General features: G+C 48.3%; 1 non-coding gene and 1 pseudogene across 1 annotated transcript; one reads left to right on the top strand and one right to left on the bottom strand.

The window, feature by feature from the left end:
• Positions 1 to 31: 31 nt before the first annotated feature.
• On the bottom strand, positions 32 to 7,415 carry LOC131125252 (uncharacterized; annotated as a pseudogene).
• Positions 7,416 to 8,133: 718 nt separating this feature from the next.
• trnai-gau (transfer RNA isoleucine (anticodon GAU)) lies at positions 8,134 to 8,208 on the top strand. Its single transcript has one exon. It is a non-coding gene; the product is annotated as a tRNA-Ile (tRNA).
• Positions 8,209 to 22,689: the final 14,481 nt, after the last annotated feature.

A 22,689-nucleotide genomic window follows, 5' to 3' on the forward strand; every position in this document is an offset into this window, starting at 1 on the left:
AGCACAATTTCTGACATAGATGACCTGCTAGGTGAAAACCGAGAGGAGAGCCTAGGAGGGACTGCAAACAGATAAATGTGTGATAAACAGGAGGGAAATGTTAGAATAAAATGTAAATTCAATTATTATAGTGTTAAGTTATCACCCTTATATCCGTTTGCTTAGACAATAGAGTTTTGACATACACTTTCGGTGCAACTTAGACACATCATCAGTGTTGTATCCTGGGTTCACTGGGTGTTTCGGGTCTCACAACAGACACCCTCGCCCAGGTGACCCAGATCAGTCAGAACAGTTGATCAGTCCCGGCTTGTGTCTAAGTAGCTTTTGTTCTCCACGGATCTCCCCGCTTGATCCACAGCCATCTGGACGCCTTTTCTGCTGCGTCAGTGATGTTCTTGATGGCTCTTTTGTTATGCTGACCCTTCACTCCCAGCATCGTGAGTGCTCTAATGAGAGACTGGCCTACAAAACCTCTGCACCCGACCTCGATGGGGTTGCATCGGGTCCTCCATCCTCTGCTTCGGCATTTGTCTGCCAGCTCCTCATACTTGGCCCTCTTCCTCTCAAAGGCCTCCTCCATCCGGTCTTCCCAGGGAACAGTCAACTCCAGCAGGACCACTTGCCGAGTTGTTTCTGACACCAGGACTATGTCTGGCCTGAGAGTGGTCACTGCGATGTTCTCTGGGAATTTGAGCTGTCTCCCTAGGTCGACTTTCAGCTGCCAGTCTCGGGCTGTTGCCAGCAGCCCCCCTGCTTGACTCCGGCACTGCTTCGGCTTCTCCCCAGCCCTAACAAAGACAATGGACTGCCTTGTTGGTTGATGGTATTTACTGGTGGAGATTCCTGTGCTGATGGCCTCTGCAATGACCCGCAGTACTTGGTCATGGCGCCAGCGGTAGCGCCCGTCCCCCAGTGCCCTTGGGCAGCAGCTGAGGATGTGTTCCAGTGATCCAGGACTCCGGCAGAGAGGGCAGAGAGGATTCTCCGCCAAGCCCCAGCGAAAGAGGTTGGACGGACTTGGGAGCACATCGTACACCGACCGGAAGAGGAACTCAATCCGGTGTGGCTCAGATCGCCAAGCTCTGTCCACGATATCTTCCGGTCAGCTGCCTCCTCCCATCGGGTCCATGCTCCCTGCTGCCGCATCCCTACTGTCCTGGTACAGCGGGCTTCCTCTACCCCTGCTCGGACTTCCTCCTGGATCAGCTGACACCTTTCCTTTCCCTGGGCCTTGGTGAAGTCCGGAAGCCACTGTTCCTACCAGCTCACTGTGTCGTAAGCGGGACTCAGCCTGGTCTACCGCCTCATGAGCTTTCCATTTCCTGCCAGTTCGTACTTCTATGCCAGCCGAGGAGACTTTGATGTCATTAGAGTCCCTATACAGCAGCACCTCTCTTGCTCGGTTGACCATAAACTCCTCCATCAGACTACTGAAGGGCAGTTTCAGCTTGTTGCTCCTCCCGTACAAGGCGATGGTGCTGAGGCTTCGCGGTAAGCCCAACCACCTCCGCAGGAAACAGCTGACCTTCCTCTCGAAGCCCTTGACGGTGGTCAGTGGCACATTGTAGACCAGCAGCGGCCAGACTAGGCGTGGCAGGATGCCGTGTTGGTAGATCCAGGCTTTAAACTTGCCTGGTAATCCTGACTTATCCACTGCGGTCAGCCAGGTTCCCAACTCCTCTGATGTCGCTTGGAGTGCTCCGGTGTCCTTCAAGGTACAGTCATAGATCTTGCCCAGGCTCTTCACTGGCTTCTCCCCCACCGATGGAATCTGGGTGCCTCCGACTGAGAAGCGAAACTGGTCTGTGACTTTCCCCTTCTTCACCACCAGAGACCTGGATTTGGCTGGCTTGAAGTTCATCCGGGCCCAGCTAATGAGACGCTCCAAGCCTTGAAGGATCCATCTACAGCCCGGGACTGATGTTGTAGTCACTGTCAGATCATCCATAAACGCTCTGATGGGGGGCTGCCGCATACCAGAGCGGGTGAGTGGACCTCTGCACTCCACCTCTGCTGACTTCACCAGCATATTCATGGCCAAGGCAAACAATATCACTGAAATGGTGCATCCAGTGATAATGCCCTTCTCTAGCCGATGAAATGCAGATTTCTTTTTTCCGGAAGTGACTCTCAAACTGAAGCAGCTGTAATAGTCCAGTATGAGGTCCTTGATCTTGCCTGGAATGTGGTGTCTGTCAAGCGAGGTTTCCACCAGTTTGTGTGGGATAGACCCGTAGGCATTGGCAAGGTCAAGCCACAGGACTGCCAGGTCTCCTTTGCCTTCCCGTGCCTCCCGGATCAGCTGGGTGACGACTCCTGTATGCTCGATGCAACCTGGCACCTTTGGGACAATAGTCTTGAGTGTTTTGAAGCAGCATTCCGAGACGCTGACCAGCTACTCCCAACACCACTAATCTTGCAGGTGCCTGGGAATGCCAGCAGCAACCTTGAAGAAGTTTCATCGTGAAAAATGTGCCAAGATAAGAACACATGCACAAAAAGTAATTATTCTCACATACACACACACACATAGACAACAAGTACAGCTTGTGCAACTGCTTGCTTCCCCCTCCCCTTAGAGTTGCACGACCATGTACGTATTAGGGACCTCCTAAAGAAAATAAAGAGAGAGGAGCATGAATGGCATACTCAGGGTATGTTGTTTCACTCTCCTCGCTGCGAGTAACTTTGAATATTGTTGTCTGTCTCTTCTGTATTTAAGTGTTTTTACAAGTGTCCCAGGAGTTTGAACCTGACAGGGACTCTCAATTCACACATGTGTTGGACTTTGGACTCCGTCCCTTGTATGACCATTTTTCCCCATTGACAAACTGTTTTTGTGTTGGTGCCAGATGCACAGCTGGCACTGTGGCTAAGCTGGTCAAAGTGCCTGTCTAGTAAACAGGTGATCCTGGGTTCAAATCCCAGCAATGCCTGGGTGCTTGGTCAGTGAAACTTTGGCAGCTGATTTCTGAACCATGTACTTCTTTTTGTCACTTGCCCTTCAAGAACGAATTGACGTTGCATCCACAGCTGACATGATTGTTGTGGATCCCATTACGCCAGAAGGTGCTTGAATCCAAAGAGTATGACATTGTGATGTTTTGTCATTCAGTGCCACTTTGCAGAGGCTCATCCACTTGACAGTTGAATTTTTTTCTCTTACAGTGTGTCCCCACGTGGCATTGGTGGTTCAGTGGTAGAATTCTCAGACATTTGCTGCCAGCCAATCAGGATGCGACATAGACGTCAGACAAGCAAAGAGACTCGCCTGCCATACGGGCATGATTACCATTACCATTACCATCTATCAGGGATGGCAACTGAATTAAGAATCAATGCCAGAAACCTGCCACAGGATTTCAGATAATGTTTTGATGCAGACTGGTCATGATGCCTCTGAAGTTCACCAAAGCAGACCTGACTTAAGGTGACTACACTTCCAAAGTTCCCAGTGATGACTGAACCTCTCGCTCCTTGTGTTCCCTGAGAAACTCATATCTTCAATTTAATTATTGAGAATTGTGTTTACCCACAGTCCTGGAAGATCGCAAAGGTGCTAGGTCGAAAAGGTTTACTTAAACAAGTTATTCCTTGTGTGCTGTTGTAGTCTCTGTCACGCAATTGGTCAGCTCGTTTGGCTGTTAACTGAGAGGTTGGTGGTTTGAGCCCACCCAGGGACTCTCAATTCACACGTGTTGGACTTTGGACTCCCTCCCTTGTATGAACATTTTTCCCCATTGGCGAACTGTTTTTGTGTTGGTGCCAGATGCACAGCTGGCACTGTGGCTAAGCTGGTCAAAGTGCCTGTATCGTACTGTATCTTCAATTTAATTATTGAGAATGGCGTTTACCCACAGTCCTGGAACATGGCAAAGGTGCTTGGTCGAAAAGGTTTACTTCAACAAGTTATTCCTTGTGTGCACGGTCATCTCCTTAGCCTTCTCGGTGTTGAGGATGAAGGATTAGAAATCTTCTGGCATAGTGTACTTGACCACAGAAGGAGGATAAAATAAGTAGGTTTAACATTTCAGGGAAGGGGCCTACCTTCACCGCCTGAACAGGGACTTGAACCCTGGCCCCTCATATTAAAAGTCTGATGCTCTACCAACTGAGCTATCCAGGCCTTTGTAGAATGAGGACAACTCACAAACTAAAATCTTCTGGCATACTGTACTTGTACAGTATCTCAACAAAAGGCGGTCGCATCTTTCCCCTCTCCTACCTATCCCTTATCTTCCCTGCTTTGTTGTCCCTTGGTACTTTATGGAAACGATGTGAGGTGCCTGGCTTTTAACTAGCAGTGGAAAGACTTGTGTAGCCCCTCACACAAACCACGTGTCTTCCTCCCATGCACATGTTGCCAGCTGATCCTTGACATCAGCAACATTTTGGTTCTAGGACAATGGGGTCACCTGCCCCCATTGGTCTTTTCCAAGCAGTCACGGTGGCCGAGAGGTTAAGGCGTTGGACTCGAAATCCAATGGGGTTTGTCTGTGACGCTTTGGTTGGGCATTTGTTGCTGCCATGCTGTTTACCTTGTGGTGGAGTACTGTTGGTTATGAGGGCCGGGGTGTTGTCGACGGGGGCTTTTGTTGTTCTTTCACGGTCCGCATTCTCTACACTGGTGGTCTAAATTTTGGGTAGAGGATAATGGGGTCCACTGTCCCCATTGATCTGCTTCTTGCAGTCTCGGTGGCCGAGAGGTTTGTTGCCGCTTTGACATGCTGTTTTCTTTACCTCTCCCCGGTCTTTCAGCGGCCCTGTCGAGGGTGTTTCACAGGTGGGTGGTGTGATGTTGGATATGGGGGCCAGTGGGTTGTCGCCGTTTTGTTGTTCCTGGAGCACATAAAGAAGAGTGGCCAGTACGGGGGGTTGAACCCATGACCTTGGCATTACGCTCGGCCATACTCACTCGCCCTAAAACAACAAGACAACAGTTAGCTCCCTCGGGAGAAAATACGGCCGGCATCTTACGGACATGTACTCAATGTCAGGGGAGCAGTGAGTCTCTATGATCTTGCTGTTGTTGCACCAATCCTCATGCACGTAAATACAGACCCCCCACCTCTGCTCTTACCGGAGTCCTCTGTTCGATCCCAGCAGTGTAGAGAGCGGCCGGCTAGCTGCACGCTAGCATCGGGGATCGTCGGTTTGAGCCAGGTCTCCGTGATGATTAGATTAGATTAGATTAGATTAGATTAGATTCAACTTTATTGTTATTGCTCATGTCACTTGTACAGGGCAACAAAATGCAGTTAGCATCCAACCAGAAGTGCAATTTTTATAAGTACATTAGTATGGACAGATCTATGTAAATAAAACTATATAGGCTATGACTATAATACAGTGATGATATGTACAAGGATATAAATGACTATAATATGGCTATTGTAGATTATACAGATTATAAACAGTATGGGTATGACAATATATAATAACAGTAATATATACAGTATTGCAATGGAGTGACTAGAGTAGAGTATGGTTATTGCAGATTATATAAATTATAAACAGTATGATCAATGAATCAACAGATAGTATATGTACAATAGTACCTGGTGGTTCTTGTCCGTAAACTCCTATAGCGCCTCCCTGAGGGTAGGAGGGCAAACAGTCTGTGTGCTGGGTGGTGTGAGTCTTTGGCAATTTGTGATGCCCTCCTGAGACAACGCTTCCTGTAGATAGGCAGGAAGTGAGGCTCCGGCAATGCGTTGGGCAGATTTGACTACTCTCTGCAATGCCTTCCGGTCCGCGACAGAGCAGTTCCCATACCAGGCTGTGATGCAACTGGTTAGGATGCTCTCGATTGTGCATCTGTAGAAGTTCACCAGGATGTCTGAAGAGAAGTGGTTCTTCTTCAGGGTCCTCAGGAAGAAGAGGCGCTGGTGAGCCTTCTTGACCAGGCTGGAGCAGTTGGTAGTCCAGGAGAGGTCCTGTGAGATGTGGATCCCCAAGAATTTGAAGCTGGCCACACGCTCCACTGTCTCACCGTTGATGGAGATTGGTGGATGCATGGCGGCATTCTTCCTGAAGTCCACAATGAGTTCTTTTGTTTTTGTTGTGTTGAGTAGTAAATTGTTGTCCTTGCACCACGCAGGCAGGTAGTCCACCTCCTCCCTATAGGCAGACTCATCGTTGTTGTTGATGAGGCCAATCACTGTAGTGTCGTCTGCAAACTTAATGATGGTATTGGAGCCATGTTTGGGTTTGCAGTCGTGGGTGAAGAGAGAGTAGAGGAATGGGCTTAACACACAGCCTTGTGGTACTCCGGTGTTTATGGTGAGGGTGGAGGAGCAGTGGTGGTCCAGCTGGACATGTTGCGGCCTGTTAGTTAGAAAGTCCAGTAACCAGTTGCAGACAGGAGCTGTGATGCCCAGGTCTGTGAGTTTGGCTACCAGCTTGGAGGGGATGACTGTATTGAATGCTGAACTGAAGTCTATGAAGAGCATTCTGGCATATGTGTCCTTATTGTCCAAGTGTGAGAGGACAGAGTGCAGTGCTGTGGAGACAGCCTCCTCTGTACTCCTGTTCTTACGGTAGGGAAATTGGTGGGGGTCCAGGGTGGGGGGAAGGCAGGATTTGAGATGTGCCAGGACTAGCTGCTCCAAGCACTTGGAGATGATGGGGGTGAGCGCCACTGGACGGTAGTCATTTAGGCACGTTGGGGCGGAGTGTTTTGGTATTGGCACGATGGTAGTGGTTTTAAAGCAGGTTGGGACAGTCGCCTGGGCCAAGGAAAGGTTGAATAAGTCCGTCAGGACCCCCGCCAGCTCACCAGCACATGCTCTGAGAACACGACCAGGGATGCCATCAGGTCCTGCAGCTTTGTGTCCGTTGATCTTGCGTAACACTGCTTCAACGTCAGTAGTGGAGAGTGTTAGTGGTTGGTGATCAGCTGTCCATTTTGCCTTTATTGCAGATGTGTGGTTGTCCTTCTCAAAGCGAGCGTAGAAGTTGTTGAGCTCATCTAGGAAGGATGTGTCAGAGGGAGGGGGGGAGGGGTTGGTGGGTTTATGGTCCGTGATGACTCGGATGCCTTGCCACAGGCGTCGGGGATTGGAGTTGGAGAAGTGCTCCTCAACCCTCAGCTTGTAGCAGTGCTTTGCCTGCTTGATGCCCCGTTTCAGGTTAGCCCTGGCTGTACTGTCGGCTTGTGCGTCTCCAGATCTGAAGGCGGTGTTGCGGGCCTTCAGCAGTAGACGGGCATCCTTGTTCATCCAGGGCCGCTGATTGGGGTACATGGTGATCTGTTTCTCTGTGGTGACGCCGTCAATGGTGGCAGAGATATGGTCCATTACCGAGGAAGCGTAGCGCTCGATGTCAGTATGGGAGTGAGTGGTTGCTGAGGTTGCAAACATACTCCAGTCTGTGTGCTTGAACTGGTCCTGTAGCACAGAGTCTGTTCCCATAGGCCACACTTTTATTGTCTTCACTGTGGGTTTCACACGTTGGATGAGTGGTAAGTACAGACCCGACAACAATCCACGGAGCGCCCGGTGGTCTCGCTAGTTCGTCTGGGATGTTGTGTCGACGATGAAAGTCTCTGCAAACTGCCAGTTTGTGTCGGTAGCCGATGTCCACAAGGTCCTGTCGGGTATAGTGGTGTAATGCCGATGTATACGGTGATAGAGTCCATAGACAAACACACATGAAATAAGCAAAAAAGCACTGAAAGGGAGAGCCGTGAGCCGCTGCGTCTGTGCGCACCACTATCTTGGATCGTCTCGCAAGAGACTCGTCCGGGCGAGACCGGTCCAATGGACCGGTATTATGGTTCATGGAAATCCAAGGGATGATAAAAGCAAAACTGGATTTAACCTGATCCATAATTTTATACTCCTCTGGGACGCCACGAGGGATACCTATGGCGTCAATGTATGTCGGGTTGGGGGCGTCTAACCAGGGTGAGGTTGACACTCCCAGGCATGCTTAACGGTCCGTTTTCCTCGTTTTAGCTTGTTCCACCATCAAAAGCCAATTGTTAAACTGTCCCGAAATACCTGTCAAGAGGACAAACAAGGTGTCCACCAGGTCCCCACTTATCGCCCTCAGACCCCAGCGTACCGATTGAGTCTGCTTCGGGGTACATAAAATAAAAATACATCAAATATTGCAATGGTGTCCTGTGGCCGATTAGCTCAGTTGGTCAGAGCGTGGTGCTGATAACGCCGAGGTCACGGGTTCAACCCCTGTACTGGGCCCGGTTTCACAAAGCAGGTTTAGTGAAAACTCGTAGTATGTTAACCCTGAAATGAGGGAAACTCTGAGTTTTCCGTTTCAAAAAGGGAGGTAAGTCAAACCAGAGACAGAGGAGTAACTCCAGCCTGTTTCACAGAGAGAGATAACTTAACCTCGGTGTCAGTTACTATGGCAACAGACTCTGTGAACATAACCTGGTCGGGACCAGGTTTTCTTCAATGAACCTTGAGTTTCTTTCTGTCTCCGCCCTCTTACGCTACACACGGTGTGATTCATTCATTGTCGCGCGTGTTTAAAGCCAGTTTGGTCGTTTTTCATAATCACCATCACCAACAGCAGTAAAATAAACAGAAAGACAAAATTTTTTTTATTTGGTCTTTTCTATTTCCTACAAATAAGAAAAAAAATGGTTTCTTACTTTTTAATTGTTACAATCATCAACACAATTCACCTATGACCTTGCACCCACCTCTAACTTGTGTTTTAATAATTCAATTTCCAGATCCGTTTTAGTTATCTGGCGGTCCAGCAGCACCATTTCTTTTTCTGTTTTTTGTACTGTTTTTAATAAATGCACTTTGTAGATTTCTTTTAGTGGTAGCTGGGAACACATAAGGATGACATTATACAGTTGCACATGAATTCCACTGAATTAACCTCTGGAATTTACTGAATATCTCACTGTGTCAATCTGTGCTGTGGAGGTTGAGGGACCCTCTTCCTGCTGCCCAGCCATGCTCTGTTAAAATGGATAAGAATCCGTTAATACTTCAGTGTAGGCTAAAAGTCACTATAATCCACAAAAGCATGTAAAGACATGTGAATGGAGAGGAAATCAGTAACATCAAGATTTTACCTCTGTAGGCCTCTCAGGCTCCCTCTCAGACACCACAGAGAAGGCAGCAGACATTGTGGTCCCATCATCTTCATCATCCTGTTTAGAGTGTTGTGTTTCACTATGCTATACTTTAAATATGGCATAATCTCTGGACTATTGGCTACTTACAGTGAAAGTGGCAAATGGATCCACTAGACCAAGTATGCCTTCAGAATCTGTTGAGACAAAAGAAAAACACATGAAAGGGAAATTAACATTGAACTATAGGCCCAAAAGAAGTTTGAGGCCTAGGCCTATTACATCTTATCAAGGCTGGTGGCTCCTGTGTAATCATGTCCGAGGATGAGGTTCCTCCAGGGATCCCCTCTGCGACTGGCCTCCCGACAGTCTGACTCATGGCCAGCTCCTCTGCCTCGGTCAGACGTGGTGGGGGTGGTCCTCCGCCAGTTTTGCGGGCATCTGCCCGCTTTCTGTTGGCTGAGTAGAAGTTAGATGTTGCTTTTCATATGTCTGATTTAACTGTATACAGGCGAGGACATTTATGTGTGTGAAAACAATATTATGTTGGAGATAATGCACACTGAAACAGCCGCTGAATGATATTTAGTGGTAAACATGATTAAAAAGAGGCACCCTGACTGTTATGCTGAGGGCTTACCTGTTTGAACAATGTTTTTATATTTTATCTTCAGCTGCTTCCACGTTCTTTTTTCGCCGGTGGGATTACATCTAAGTGACATAAATTGTAGCTGTAACACCATTCTACTTGTTTGCATCTGTAGCCTAATATTATTGTGATTGCATAAATGTATATAATTTAAACTTTAAACTTACGCATTGACTCGAGCAGTAATCTTCTCCCACGCCGACTCACGTTATTTTCCTGCTGCAGCCGTGTTGCTTTTCTTTTTAAAAACGCTTTCAATGTTGCTTTACTTTTTAAAAACGCTTTCAAATTCGCCGTATGACCGCATTAATATATCCAGTTCCAGAGGACTGAAATATGACGATCTTTTCTTATCACTCGTTGCCATGGTGAATCGAGGGAACGGGGCTCCATTGATCAGGGCTTTTTAAAGTCGTGGTGCATGCGCTTAACTCAGAGTGAACAAACTCTGTGTTGATTGAACCAAATGAAATCACCTGTTCTGAAACCCGTAACTCAGAGTTTCCTGTCTCAGAGTAGATCAACTCAGAGTTCAGGGTTAGACTCAAGAGTTGGTTGAACCTGCTTCGTGAAACGGGGCCCTGGCCACCTTCTTTATGTGCTCCAGGAACAACAAAAGCCCACGGCGGCAACTTACCAGCCCCCATAACCAACATCACACCACCCACCCACCTGCGAAACACCCTCGACAAGACCGGGGAAAGGTAAAGAAAACAGCATGTCAAAGCAGAGCGGCAACAAACCTCTTGGTCACCACGACTGCAAGGAGCAAAGCAATGGGGGCAGTGGACCCCACTATCCTCTTCTATCTAAGTTCAAGTCTTGGTGGAACCGACTTACCCTGCAGCAATCAACTGTGTTGTCCTTTACCAGGTAGTGTATGCTTACTTATTTACTTGTTGATTTGAGTTCAAATACAAATCAGAGGTAAACGTGGACCAGGATGAGTTCCCCAAATGACACGAATGTCTGTGACAGCTGATGTCAAGGATCAGCTGGCAACATGTGCATGTGAGGAAGACACTTGGTTTGTGAGCGGGGCTACACAAGTCTTTCCAGTTTCAGTTAAAAGCCAGGCGCCTCACTCGTTTCCATAAAGTACCAAGGGATTGTCCTGTTGCCCTTGTATTTTGAGGGCAAAAAGGAGGCATTGGGACTTGAATCCCGGACACTCACATCAAAAATCTAACCTTCAGGTGACTGGCTCAACCTTTGTCTTGTCTGACCATGAACTCTTTCGTCCAGAAGATATTTGGCTTGTCCATGTGGGCAGTTTAAGACCTCAATCGATCTTGGAGGTGTCGATTCCGGGACCTGCCTCTTTCTTTCTCCTTCCTCTTCCTCCTCCAGTCGTCCCCATCCACCGCGGCTGAAGCACTGGCAATACAGCCTGGACAACAGTGTCAGCGTGAGCCCATAGAGGGTTACCTGAATCCCTCTTTGACAGACCCCTCTTGAAATTGCTTTTATGCTTTTAAGGACGTTCTTTTTCGTTGGCAGGTGCTGAGGGCCCAGAGCGGCAGCAGTTTCCCTGTGTCCCTTTTTTTCCACTTTTGGTTTGCTGAGTCACGGGTGCAGTGTGGTTTGGATCCCTCCTTTTATGTTACCGCTGTCGTGGTAAGCCCAGCCCAGGCCTGTTTTCTTTTTGACAACTCCTCCCATCACCACTTTCTTTGTATTATTCATGGTTTGTGGCTCATTTTAAGAGAATTGTTTAATGAAATAACTACTTTTATAATTGTAAATCACGATCTTGTTGTGTGGGATTTTTGGGGTTAATGTAGAGTTTGTGATTGATCCAACCTGTTACATCCAGGGGTGAAAGTCCCCAAGTGAAGTTGTCAGCAATTTACCTACCCCGCTCGCTTTGCCACACATGCAATGACACCACAGCGGCCACCTCCTTCCTCTGAGCCCCTCCATGCAGGCCGGTGATGCACCCAATCAGTCATCTGGGAAATATGTATTGTGTGTCCAAACTGGGACAGTTGCTCGTGTACACAACTTCAGAGATCAAGCACATGTCCTTGTTCCCATGTTTTTGTAAAAGTAGGAATTGAACGGCCGTGTTTCCACCCAGTTTCGACCCGGGGATCTTTTACATGTGAATGGGGATCAATGGGAATGGGCTGTTAAGAGGACTGGCGAGGTCACAAAGCAGTTGCCAAACAATGAATCACGACGATTTGTCCAAAGTGGGGGCAGATTGACAATTGTCCAAATTGACAAAGATTTCTCCTTTGGAGGGAAAATTGTAGTTCATTAAACATGTTCCAGAAAAAAATGGGCTTTTCTTCAACAAAACAAGAAATCACAATTGGAAATGAGGCTTGAAGGTGAAGGTGAAAAAAGCACCTGAGCCAACCTCAGGCTCACCTTGATGTCTCAGTGGACTGAAGGTTGGCTGGATGGGCGGGACTTTGAAGTTAAGGTCCTTTTTCCAAACTATTTGCCAAGTCACAAGGCAAATCAGGATTATACTCAAAGCTTGAAGGCTTGAACCAGGGACCTTTAGATCTTCAGTCTAACACTCTCCCAACTGAGCTAGTTCAGCTGCAAAAGTGGACCTCAGTCTGGGCTAAAAGTAGGGGCAGTGTGACGCTGGGTCTGTGCCATGTAAGTTGCTGTGTACCTGGTCCGGTGTGTTCTCATCTTGGGTTGGAATGTCCCCATGCTGGTAACGGGTGGGGAATACAGTCCGTTGATGAGAATAAGCGGTACAGAAAATGGATGGATTTCACTGGTTGAAGTCTCCAGCTACCACAGAAACGGTCATGGTCCACGAGCCTCTGTTTTGAATTCCCCTTTGGCCAATTGACACCACATCAACTCTCAGAATTGTAGTTCATTAGATTAGATTAGATATTGAAGGATTTCATGTATGTTGGTCTCCTATTCTTTGTGTCTCATGTATGTTTGTCTCCTATTTCTTGTGTCTCACTCATATAACTATGCACTACATTTAATCAAGTACAACCAAGTAGCCTTGGGCAAATCACAGGACACATAATCGCTTTCAGGCACATACAGTTCCGGAGCTCTACTACACATCCACAATTTTGACTAACAACAGATAACGGGAGAGCATGACGTCGGCAGCCACGGCCTGTCGATAACGGCTGGCTCCACCGCTCCACCCCGGCCGCCCTGCGTTGGTGAGAAGATGTCAGCCGAGGAAAGGAGGGGGGCCACCTGTGATACGCCAGAGATCTACCGACATTTCTTAGCATAATAAAAGCCGGGCAGGGACAGTTAGCTGTACTCATTTGTTCTGACCTGTAAGTAAAGCCTACGTCTCTGCAGGTGTTAGGGAAAGACTTATGAGCCCGGAGCTCCGTGTAATCTGACTGGTCTGAGAGTAAACCATATAACTGACAAGTTCGTTGTCATCTCTTGCCTCCAACACGACACCCACAGGAATCACTGACCTAAGAACAGGTGGTCAAATTCCAACAATTGGCGCCCAACGTGGTTGGAGGGGGAGTTGTGTTGTGTGGTTTGGTCTTACTTTAGGCTGCAGTTCGATGCTCTGGGCTTCCACTACACTAACTGCAGAAACCTGTTTATTCAAATTCTGCTATTGGTCAATAACAAATTTGGTGGAAACCTGGTAGCATTGTGTCTGTGTGTCTGATAATATTATTACGCTAGCAGGTGTGTTGACATAGTGTATGTTTTGTGACATTATTGTGAAGTTTTGAGAAAACCGGTGTTTGTTCCAGTATACTGCGTGGTCCGGGACCGCTAACGGTCGGCGTACCCAACTGGGTGGAGGGCCGTAAATGTAACGCTGCATTCGGGTCCAGTGAAGGGCAGTACACCAGCAGGCGGTGAGGGGAACGCTTCACATGGATGCTTAAATAGACAGGGTCTATTTGATAACTTTCATTATTGCTCAACATCCTTGCAACTATCAGTTTTGTATTTGTTTTTTGTTTTAATTGTTGTGGGAATAGAATGGAAGGTGAGTTGGGCCGAGAATGTGAGGAGTAGGAAATGTGTGGGGGTCCCCCGAGGGTGTCAGAAAGTGAGTTGTTTGGTTTTGTGGAAGGTCAGGTTATGAGGGGCTTGGTAAGTCAGGATAAGAATAAAGATAGACAGATGGTACGTAAGATATGGGAAGAGTGTGATGGACAGAGTAGGGATAATATTGTGAAGGTTCAGAGTAAGTTCAGACGGGAGGAGGAAAAGATTATGAAATAAATAAGACAGGTGGAGGAGAAAATTGAGCAGGCGTCATTCTGGCAGAAGTCAGAACTTAAGAATACGCTGAAAAAATTAGAAGATTCCAGGCGAATGATTCATTCGATGGGGATGGCAAGCTTGGCTTTGGCCGCCCCGTACATGACGCGGGAAAAACAGTCGAAGGCGAGAAGGGCCCTAGTGGTCACGCCATCGGCACCCCCGTCTGATCCAAACCCTCCCAGTGGAGTCCATCCTTCTCTAAGATTCCAGGGAGAAGTCGACATTAATGGGGAGGAGTTAAATAGACACGTTCCGACCCTACAACAAGCAAGGCGCCATCCCCCAACAGACATAGGCAGCCCCGCGCCACAGGTTGGCGACCCATCAGTGGAGACTGGTGGTGCGACTTCCTGCACGGGTGCGACGCAAAACATGTCCCTTATAGATTCGGCCAGACACAGTAAAAGCGTATCTAAGATTTTAAAACAAATTGACATGTCTAATGTGTTGCCAGAAGGCAGTACCAGGCGCCGACACACTGCTGAGACAGATTACAGCAGGCGCCAGCCGGCAACACCTACGGCGGAACGGGATACCCAATCGGAAGATGACATATCCCTAACGCCATCTTCACCAGCCCCTGTGAGACGAGACAACACAGGGGCTCGATCTAAAACAGTTATGCCTTTAAAAGTTGACGTGGCGAGCCAGCACACGGTATACACACCTTTTACCATAACAGACATTGACGGCATGTGTCATAAGTTGCCTCCACTAGCCCGTGGAGCAGATGATCCCATGGATCAACGAGGTATTGCGCCTCACAGCTGGCCTCAGTTTGGCCTGGGGAGACGTCCGCTGTCTGTGACCACACTGTTTCGAGCGGCAGTGCTAGCTGGAATGCCCTCGTCAGTGGCTAATAAATTAAAAGATGTTCCTAATCTGTCAGTCGAAACAGAAAAATCATACAAAGTGATCTTGTTCCACCACATGCGCAGGCACCGTGAGGAGGAGGACGAAAAAGATAAAACACAAAAGGATTTAGCAGCACAACTGTTGAAATTACAATTAGCTAAAGAACGAGAGTTCACCTCAGATAAAAAGAAAGAGAAAAACATAATGTGGCAGGGGCGTGGTGGCATGTCTAACCGAGGTGGGAGAAGGGGTGGACCGTCTCAGGGCTACACTGGCTGTTTCGTGTGCTGAGCTCTTGACCACTGGGCACGTGATTGCCTCACCTGCACTGGACAGTGGCCACCATCAGGACCACTGCAGTCGCTCCCACAACAACAGCAACAGCAACCATGGGCTCATCAACCACCAGGCATGCAGTCACATGGAGGCTCACGTGGGCGGGGCGGCCCATTCCACCGACCTCAGCAACAGCAAGCGGCTTCTCAAACTTCCCCTGCCGGTCAATACGACCAAGACCAGGACGGCGGTGCCAACTGGTTTGAACTTGACTGGTCGTGACATATTGACTGCTTCTAATGCTACTATTTTGTGCACAGACTCTGGTTTAACCCTGACGTTGCCAGATGGCACGACAGTGGACTGCAACAACCAAAGTACAGGAGGACAATACCTGCTCAACACAACTGCCGGCAACCACAACAGCCGACATTTATTGGTGCCTTCTGACTCGGACTTCGTCACCAAGCAGTGTGGTGTCAGTCTATGAGACGTGGAAACCATGGATCCTGTCCAAGGCCACGTATATGCCTCCCACCACCCCCGTTACATTGCACATTGTTTTACGACACACAACAGGATATGACATATCAGGAAGGTATGGAGTAGTGGTTAAATTCTTCTCTTCTTTTCGCAGGTCCTGAGGGGGTGGCGGCCAGCGTCTATTTTGTTAAGTTGGAACAGGCCTGGTACAAAGGCACACCTGATTCGGCGCCACACATCTCTTTGGCTGTGGCCCCAGGACATGAACAACAGTCCTTGGGTCCCATGGTAAAACGGTTGTTGGCAGCTAAAGACTGGACGCCGCTCCCTGAGGTACCGCAGGTACAACACTCACCCTCGGAGTCGGCGTATCGTGTGGTGTGCCAATGCACAGACGTGTCCGTTGTTCAACATCGCTTGATTGACAGGTACGAGCTAAAAACACTGACAGATCACGAACTCTCCGGACCCATGTTGGACACCATCCCGGAGGGGGTGTGGTCCAACGGTCCATTTGACGTAGGTTTTTGTGAGTTGAAAGTATTTTGCTTGCATCTATCATGGCCAACGGTTCCAGTACACCCGCATGCCCCAAGGTTTCAAGAACAGCCCTGGTTTGTTCAATCATCATTTGCACTAGGTGTTGTCAGTTTTGCAGCTTCCAGATGGATGGACGATCTCCTCCTCGCCACTGACTCTGCTGATTGTTGTTTGCAGGCCACAGAAGCCGTGCTGCTGTGTCTGTACGAATTGGGTTTCAAAGTCTCACGCAAAAAGCTACAATGCTGGAGGAAAACTGTCACCTTTCTGGGTCGTGTTCTCTCAGCTGCTGGCTGCGCCATGTCGGACGCCCATCGTGCGTCCATCCTCAGGCATCCCAAGCCTTCCACGGTGGGTGAAATGCTGTCCTTTTTGGGACTGTGTGGTTACAGTCGACAGTACATCCCCTGCTACGCGGAACGCACTGCACCCTTGCGCGCGTTGCTGTTTTATGAAATAGCTTGTTACAGGTTCGGAGAGATCGCAGCAGAGAAATGACCACAAACAACGGCTGTATGTATATTAATGATATTTAATGATAAAACACACAGCAGTTCACAACATTTCCCATCATGAGTTATTATGCTAGACACAAGCTGTCACCCCCATGCCCCCACATAACACTCCAATCAACACAGTTCAGATCCAGAATAGCATACCTTACCGTTGACAGAGGGCGGAGAGCCAAAAACACCCCGGTAGAGTAATCCGGAAACCGAAAGCTGGACACTCGTGCACAGTTCACAGCAGACTCTAACCGGGATTGAGAAAACAAATGCTTTATAGACTCGCCCGTGCGAAAACAGGTGGCCAGCCTGTCTCCGCAGGAGAGGAGTCATCACCTCCGTCCTCTGCCTCAGGCACCTCAATGTCTCACAACATTCTAGTTCGTTTCTCACAACATTCTAGTTCGTTATCAGGATATGGGAATAATATTTATCCCGTTGCCGGAACAAGTTAAAAACAAGTTAAAAACAAGTTAAAAACAAGTTAAAAACAAGTTAAAAACAAGTTATATAAGTGTGAAAAGTCAAAAAGTGTGCGAAGCAAGTTATATAGCTGTCAAATAGAAGCGGGCAAAAACAAGTATATGAGTGTAAAAAACAAGTACAAAACATGCATTGCATAGCCATGTGGGTCAGCTCAGGACAACACAAATAACAATCTCTTCCTTCATTCCACCCTGTGGCCTGAGCTGAAACCACCACTTAATTGATAAACCGTTCAGGTAGATCATCCTCATTTTACAAAACGTGTGTTGCGTAACCATGTGGGTCAGCTCAGGACAACACAAATAACAATCTCTTCCTTCAGTTGCCAAGTGCGTGCCAAGGGCTCTAAGCATGCCAACGCCAGGCTGGACTGGGACTCGGAGACTTCACAAGCCTTCGTGACCCTAGGTCAGTCGCTGGCCTCTGCTTTGGCTGCGCAGACAACCGTTGTGTACTCATTACACCGCGGGGGTCGCGACTCTCATCCAAAAGACCACCCTGCCCCGGAGGATGTCTCATCTCTTAGGTCGCCTCGGTCTGCATTGGATGCAGCCCGTGAGGGGGGAGGTGGTGAAGATGTCGCTGCCCTTGGCGATATCCCGAGCCCTGGGGGCTCCTCCTCCCCAACCAACAACTGAGGCGATTTCTGGATTAATTAACACACACACACACACACACTGATAGTTCAGCACCTGATTACACTGATACTGCACAACATACATGCAAGCGGCAAACTATATTACATGCCACTTAGGATAAGCTTCCTGGCTTTGTTTTGACATTTTTGTCATTAGCTATACTTCTTTATCTCACTCTGTGTTCTTTTGCGTCTGTAGGTGTGGTCGGAGGCCGAATAACTGCCACGGCGGTCCCAGACGGAATGGTGTCCACCAGTGCTTCTAAACATTACAAGAGAGTTCCAGACGAATATAAACTAGTCAATCAGATTGCAGCAGGTTTTGAGTCAATTATCCCTTGGATCACCGTTAATAAAAATGTTGGTTGCATCAATTATGTGCATTACAATCTACAGCGCCTCTCCAATCAGACCGAAGAAGGCTTCAAGGCGGTAAGTGAACAGTTGCGGGCCACGTTTTTGATGTCCTTTCAAAATCGTATCGCTATCGATATGTTATTAGCAGAAAAACATGGTGTGTGTGCAATGATTGGTACGGAATGTTGCACTTTCATCCCAAACAATACGGCACCGGGTGGTCGTTTGTCTCGTGCAATTGAAGGTCTCACAGCTTTGAATAAAATCACATGAAATCACATGTCGGTGTGGACACCAGCCCGTGGGACTCGTTGATGAGCTACTTTGGTAAGTGGAAAGAGTTGGCCTCCGGCATTATTATTGCAGTTTTAGTGTTTCTTGTCCTGGCTGGTCTTTTCGTTTGTTGTTGTCTCCCGTGTTCCAAGTGCCTTTTCCAGCTCATCCTGTCCAGGGTGATGGCGGCCGATGGGCGAGGTCAATACCAGTTGGCCCGCCTGCATCCACCGCCCCCACAGGGTGACCAGGTGCTTCTTCCCTAACTCTGATCCGGTATTTCACCTTGTGGCCTCTGTTGAGGCCATGAGGGGGATTGAAGGATTTCATGTATGTTGGTCTCCTATTCTTTGTGTCTCATGTATGTTTGTCTCCTATTTCTTGTGTCTCACTCATATAACTATGCACTACATTTAATCAAGTACAACCAAGTAGCCTTGGGCAAATCACAGGACACATAATTTTCACTTTCAGGCACATACAGTTCCGGAGCTCTACTACACATCCACAATTTTGACTAACAACAGATAACGGGAGAGCATGACGTCGGCAGCCACGGCCTGTCGATAACGGCTGGCTCCACCGCTCCACCCCGCCCGCCCTGCGTTGGTGAGAAGACGTCGGCCGAGGAAAGGAGGGGGGCCACCTGTGATACGCCAGAGATCTACCGACATTTCTTAGCATAATAAAAGCCGGGCAGGGACAGTTAGCTGTACTCATTTGTTCTGACCTGTAAGTAAAGCCTACGTCTCTCCAGGTGTTAGGGGAAGACTTATGAGCCCGGAGCTCCGTGTAATCTGACTGGTCTGAGAGTAAACCATATAACTGACAAGTTTGTTGTCATCTCTTGCCTCCAACACGACACCCACAGGAATCACTGACCTAAGAACAGGTGGTCAAATTCCAACAATATTGTCAGGGCAAGGGCGCGTGGCGCGGCGGTTTGATCCCCAGATGCAGGACACAGCAGGCTCAGGTAAGGTCTTAAAGTCTTTTAATTGTCCAGTGAGTGAGGCACAAGAAACTGAAAGCGAGGGAGCACAAAGAGGGGGCTCCGTGACTTAGTGCCAGCAGGCACAACACAAATTACCTCACGAAACAATAAGTAGTACGAAAGGCACGCGGGCTACTGGACGGGTAGGAGGGTGCGTGGCAGAGGCGAAAGCAGTGCTGAAGGGGTACAGGAGCACGGTAACAGCTCGGAGCTGGTCTGTCACATCCACCAAGGAATAATCCAGCACCCTCCTGCAGCAGCTCAGTGCCTAATGATGGAGGCTGGAAATTAGGATGAATTGGCAACAGCTGCACCCGTCAGGTAGCTCCGCCCAACTCAAGGGAGGTCCGCGTCTGTAAATGCACAAGGAGAGCAGTAAGGGTACAAATGACACCAAAACCCAGACGTGCCCCCAAACAGCAACATGAGGTATAAGCACATGTCACAGCGCAGCGTGACAAATATACCTTTATTTGTCCCTCAGTGGAGAAATTTACATTGCACAGCAGCAAAGGGGACAGAACTAGTTCAACAGTAAAAAAATAAACAATCTAAGAATAAACAAAAGTAATAAAGTAATAACAGTTTAACAATTTTGTCACGCGGATTGTTGTTTGATTTCCCGACGGGGAGTTCCTGTTTTGTATGTCACAATTTCACGTTGAACCTTGAGCAGGATTACGATTGCAACAACCAGTAGGGTAAAGCAACCCCTTCTCACTAGAACATCACTTTTTTCATATTTTTTAAAATGGTTTCAAGACCAAAATATGTGATTTGGATACACATGACAGAGGTCTATTAAACTCATGAAAAACATGCAACTTAGTGAAAATTGGATTTAGCGCCTTTTGGTTGCAAGCTCTTCACTTCTTCCCTACCTTTTGTTGCAACTGCACAGTCAACAGCTTGGGCAGCCCTGGGTGTGCGTCGCATACGGAAACCTTTCTTCCGTGGCATCTAAAAGAAAAGAGATGAAATCAATGTCAGTTCACACACCATGAACTTAAGCTTCTAAATGCTCTTTTCCATGCTCTCTGGTTACCCCGTGTGTGCGTGGGTTTTCTCCGTGCCCCCCCCATTGGCGATGCCATATTGTCCATAGGCATGAAACTGAGTGTGAATGGTTGTCTATATGTGCCCTGTGATTGGCTGACAACCAGGATGTACCCCGCCTCTCGCCCGAATACAACTGGGATAGACTCCAGCAGCAGCAGTAGAAAATGAATGAACATATCCATACATCTTACGTACTGCCTATCCTCACAAGGGTCGCGGGCATGCTGGAGCCTACCCCAGCTATATTCAGGCGAGAGGTGGACTACATCCTGGTCACCAGCAACACACAGGGCACATATAGACAACCATTCACAGTCACATTCATGGCCACAGACAATATGGAGTGTGTGTGGGGTGGGGGTCAAATGAAAGTGAGTATGTGATTGGTTGACAACTGTTGAATACATGTGCATCAAGAACCTTCTACAACAACAGTATAGTCATCAAGCTGGACTTGGTCCACTGTATGCGACGGCTTCTTCGTGAGTGTGCCTCAGAACATCACCCGCTATACAGCACCTTTGCACAGTTCCTATCGGCTGCCTTCTCTGTGGTGGACCAGGAAGACCTGCAGAGGCTCCAGGATGCATACGTCTTCTGTGGCATCCAGCCTGCAAATCCCACCAAGCAGCATATTCGTGAGCACTGCAGGATAAAGATTCCTCCGCCCGGGACGCTTATTCAGAGAGTGGAAGGGGTGTTGAAGCACTTTCTGTTAGAATAAAATGTAGATACAAGTACTATTTTGTTAGTTCTCACCCTTATATCCATTTGCTTAGACAATAGAAAGTGTTTGAATGTGCTGAAGAAGGAATGTTCCTGTGACCCTGATCAGAGACCCCCAGCGACCCCCAGGTCCTGGAGGTGCCTGGATGCACCAACAGCGACTCTGCAGATGCTCATGTTAATCCTGCAAGAATGTGTCAAGATAAATAACTCATAAAACATTAAAAGTAATTGCTCTCACATACACACACACACATAGACAAACAAATACAGCTCGTGCAACTGCCTTCTCTACCCCCCCTTAGAGTTGCACGACCATGTAGTAGGGACCCCCGAAAGAGAATAAAAAGAGAGGAGTATGAACTGCATACTCAGAGTGGAGCGGCATGTCACTGGGTATGTGGTTTCACTCTCCTCGCTGCGAGTAACTTTGAATATTGTTGTCTGTCTCTTCTGTATTTCTGTATTTAAGTGTTTTTACAAGTGTCACAGGAGTTTGAACCTGACACTTTCACCTGACCACAGATCCGAATGGCATCCCTCTATATAAGCCCTCCATGCTAAAGAGATGGAGGATCCAACGTGTCCACATTGTGCGCGGTTGCCTCAGTGATCCTGAGGTGGAAGGGGGCATACTGTACCGCCGTGGAGGAATGATACAGTTAAACCATGTGCCAGGTGAGCGTGCAGCAGTCCCTGTCTGGATCCCCATCAGAGGCACGTCGCAGCAGGAGGGCTACCACTTCCACCAGGCCAAATGGGTGACCGGCACGCAGGTGTCCCAAGAGCTGTTCCAGGCCCAGGCCATGACACGAGTGTGTCGCTGGAACTATCAGTGTCTGCTGGACCTGAAACTGCCAGGCGTTTGTCTCCCGCCTGTTTTCGACCCTACACTGATGTGCTCCCTCAATGCTTTTTCCAGACGGGTCTTTGGCGAAGAAAAGTTTGTCCAGGTTTGGCCTGGAGTACAGGGAGCCAGAGTGTTGTTCGGTCCCTTTAGACTGGGACAAACATAAAACCAAGAAGGACCCCGGCCGCGCCACAAGTGCTCCTTCTCCAGGCATCCTGTCTGATCAAGGAGCTGGTCAGGGAGCAGAACCAGTGCAGCCTTCCTCCACACCTCCCACCAGGCTTTCAACTTTGTTCCCCACTCTGTTCACCCTCTTCAAACTGCTACTGCGACTATGTCTAGTCGTGTGGCCCCTATCCCAGCATCTGAGTTAGACAATAAAGCTTCTGTTTCTGAGCTTCAGCCACAGCCAGGTAAAAACTTATCTAAACTAATCATGTGTCCCCTTGTTCTAATAGTGTTGCATCTTGTTTGAACCAAATAACAAATGTGTATCTCATGGTTTTCTTTGCCTAGAGCCCACAAGAAGATTGCCCATCCAATGTTCTCCGACTGCTGCCCGCACTGGACCAGTGAAGACTGGAGGGAGAGTATTTGTGTTGGACCACAAGCGCTGGCCGTCTCCAAAGAAGTCGGCAATTGACGAGCTCCTTAATAAACACCGCGGGCACGAGGACATGATCAAGCTTGTG

Source organism: Doryrhamphus excisus, chromosome 3 (genome assembly GCF_030265055.1).
Source record: "Doryrhamphus excisus isolate RoL2022-K1 chromosome 3, RoL_Dexc_1.0, whole genome shotgun sequence".
NCBI classification, from domain to species: Eukaryota; Metazoa; Chordata; class Actinopteri; order Syngnathiformes; family Syngnathidae; genus Doryrhamphus; species Doryrhamphus excisus.